The sequence below is a fragment of the Tubulanus polymorphus genome, chromosome 4, assembly GCF_964204645.1.
Source record: "Tubulanus polymorphus chromosome 4, tnTubPoly1.2, whole genome shotgun sequence".
Lineage (NCBI taxonomy): Eukaryota > Metazoa > Nemertea > Palaeonemertea > Tubulaniformes > Tubulanidae > Tubulanus > Tubulanus polymorphus.
The window spans coordinates 21,954,501-21,958,205 of NC_134028.1; the positions used below are offsets into that span (position 1 = coordinate 21,954,501).

The 3,705-nt window shown below is 38.2% G+C and overlaps 1 long non-coding RNA gene across 1 annotated transcript; it reads left to right on the top strand.

The window, feature by feature from the left end:
- The first annotated feature begins 234 nt into the window (after positions 1 to 234).
- LOC141904599 (uncharacterized) lies at positions 235 to 1,164 on the top strand. The gene is made up of 2 exons (XR_012619154.1): positions 235 to 323; positions 945 to 1,164. It is a non-coding gene; the product is annotated as an uncharacterized LOC141904599 (long non-coding RNA).
- The last annotated feature ends 2,541 nt before the right edge of the window (positions 1,165 to 3,705 follow it).

Here is a 3,705-nt window from a genome sequence, read left to right on the forward strand (position 1 = left end):
AAATTAACGCCGAATTTATAACAGTCGTTATGTTATTAATCGTATTGGTTGTTTCTATGATTAGTCCGACTATAGGAATTCGCTATTTTAGAGAGGAGAATGATAAATAGAAATTAGTAGCTTGTGAATAGAACACCGATCCGGTGTATTTGAACAGCTACACAGGATATGAGATATGAAATAAATCTTATCATATCTCGTCCCGATTCGATCACGTATTTAACAGTAAAAAAAATCTGATCATCGTAACTGAGATGTGCACAGTCGACATAATAAAGATCCGGTTAAATTGACAGCGATCACAGTTAAAAATGTTAGTCAAGGTAAGTAGTGTGTCTATTCATGCATGAATTCATTCGCCCTTAAATGTTTTTCAGCGTAAACTACAAGTTAGAAAGTGACGATGACTCAACTTTCATTTAAACATACGAATTCACGTACATTAGAAGTACAGCAGCATTAGATATATTATACATTCTATATATTATATACGTTAATGCAGAAATATAAAGCTGGAAAGACCAGTTACTTTCAATTTCTGATATTTCTCGTGGATCAAGTTCTGTTCAAAATAATCTGCGTAAAATGAATGAACTAACGTTTAAACCTTTTCAGTGCGTCTACACCGCAGTGCGGTATATAAATCAGTGATAGATTTTGCTAGTACACCGCACTGTGGGTGTATTGATGTAATTAGTAATTAGAAATTATCTCTCTTGAAAAATGGCAACACCTGTCAAACATAGTGAAATATTAGTAACTAACTATATACCGCGCTGCGGTGTAGACGCACTATAGTGGTATTCCCGTTATTCAACACACTAGGGTGGAATTTTTTAAAATTTTCAAATTATCTCCAGCACTATAAGATATTTTTTAGTCAGCACTGAAAGGGTAAACGTTTCATCCGGCGAATTGAAACATTAAGACGCTTTCTATTCCAGTGTCTGTTGATTCTTGTTCTGGTATCGATCGTTCCTGTCGCTATTGGTAGCGATTGCTCAGATTGTGGTTGGAACTGCAAGAGACTGTGTCAACACCAAAGTGGCCATGCCTGCTATAATAGATGTAAAAGCAAATATTGCAGTACATGGTGTGATGACAATAAAAATTAAAATCAGCAAAAGTGAATCGCGGATCAAGATCCAGATCCGCAGCCGATAACTCAAGTATTTCAGTTTTCAATTTGTAGTTGGTTTTTATTACTCTCCGCGCGCGGTTCGGTGTTTACTCGATTGTGTACCAAATTTTCACGTATTGATCAAATGTGGTAGATCATATAAGCGAAACGAACATTCATTAAGATCAGTAATCATCTCGCAGTTATAGATTTTATAATGGACCTTATCGTAAACATGACAATTGCTATTGTTATTACTATCATTCTGACCATTCGGCAGGAACACCTTTTGCCGAACGGCCCATTTTCCTATTTCGAAGAATTAGGGATATTTGTCGCTAGCCTACGCGACTTGCTGAAGTAACTTTAATTAGTCAATTCTGCAGTGATTAAACCTTATTGGTAAGTCCTTGTGTTTAGGTAATGTATAACAGCGGGTGTCAGGCGTCTGGACACCACCACCGCCATCACGAAAGCTCATGCCAGCTCCTGAAAGGTCACTCTAAATAAGTGGGTTTTTAGCCTCGCCTAAAAAGTGTCACTGGACATAGCAGCGCGTAACGATGGTGGTTGAGTATAACAGTCTGGGGTCCAGAACATGAAAAACTGCGATTCCCGAACTTAGTGTAGGTTCTTTTGGATACAAGGGAATTGTCAACGCTAGATCTAGTACGTCCTACGTTTCTATTCGTATTTGTAAGGGTCAAAATCTTCGCTCACATTATGAAGTAAATTCTAGCGTTCGCGGCCATTTTTACGCGTAAATAAACGATTCGCTGTAGCTCTGAAATTAGGATTCACGATATAATATAGAATGAAATTAACGCACGAGTTTATTACAGTCGTTATGTTATAAATCGTATTGGCCGTTTCTATGATTAGTCCGACTAAAAATTCACTTATTTTCGAAATAGACCCCGGAATTTCGAGTAACAAAAAAGCAACGCTCATGGTAATTACCATTTTAGTAGCTTTCGATTCGGTTAGTTTTGAGCTGGGCTGGTTGCAAATGGTTTTACGTTCTCTCAGTTTGACGTATAAGATAACCAATAGAAAAACGTTAGCTATGAAAACTAGAAACGTAGGAATAATCGATCGGACGAAAGGGTCAATCATCCGATTAAACATGCGAAATACTCCTCGGTGAGCGACAGACCTGAATTTAACAGTCTCATAAGCCCGCATACAGTCGTTTCCGTCTCTTGGTTCGGTGGTCAAAGTAGCGGGATAATACAATCCAAAACAGATAGACAACAGACCAATAACAAATATTACTATCTTAAGGCGCCGTATTGTAAGAATTAAACCCGCTTTTAATGGCATCATTATCGTGACAAGTCTCTCGACTTGTATTAAAACAGTCAGCCAGTTTCTCATCACCAGAAAACCTTTGTAGAAAACAGCTGAGCCGATGTAAATCTTCGGTTCGACGTGCCACGGCACGTACAACGTCATGGCGTCATGACCGACGCGACCGAACAGCAGAAAATACCTGAACGGTTTTAGAACGAACTGCGAAGTGAGGAAAAGATTATCAGTGACGGCCAACATCATCAACAGGAACACAGAGCGATGGTAGTATTTCAAACGCACGAACACAACGATTACCAATGAATTCAGTATAAATCCTAAAATGATGCAAGGAGGTAAAACCATACCATTCATCTCCCAGCGCCCGAGTATCTGCGGTGGACAGTCGGGTGTTTGGTTCACAGGAATACCGTTCATCGTTGACTCAATTTGATTGGCATGCAAATAAACCAGCAGATATTCGCGCAACTCAGAATGTATTTTCCGCGCGATTTGGCCTGGTCTCTCTTGAGAGAGAACGAATGAAAACTGTTTAGGGGCAGAAGCACATTTGAATATATAATTCAACCAATCACGTAACGGAAATCCAAACGATTGTCATAATCTAAAAAAAGTCGGATTTCGAAGTAATTTTTCTTCTCTTTTTGGTGATCGATGTGGCAGTAAAACATAAATACATTAAATAGGCACGTGGAACATGATTGGCGTTCCTCGTATTCAAACAAGATTAGTACTATTGAACCAAAATCCACGACGGTGATTATAGAAACCTAACTCGGGGTCGTTAATGGACAATGGACGGAGAGATCCCGACTACAGAAACTGAATTTTCAAATTAAAATAGGCAATGAAATGGGATACTGTCGTTGGATGGGGTATTATTAAATCTTCAATGCTCTGAGCTACCTTTATTGAACAGTTCATTGCTATTGTGCGGCTCTAATTCAATCAAACCCAAACTATGAATCGCAGAACATATTCGATTAAACGTGAACAATCTTAAATAAAATATTGAAAAATCCATTTCCCACTGAATATGCAAAAATATATCGTATTCATGCTATGAATGATGGTATATCCAGGTTTATTCCGCGGTTGAAAAATAACATTTAGTATATATCGCACAATGTATAATTCCTCGTAGAAACCTGAAATTGGGATCTATTGGAAACATTCGAATTGAAATCTCTGAAAACTCATATGCGTTACTCGACGCCAAAGGTGCATTTTCCCATATTTAGTATAAACTGATGTCCTAAAAGATGTTTCCCTCA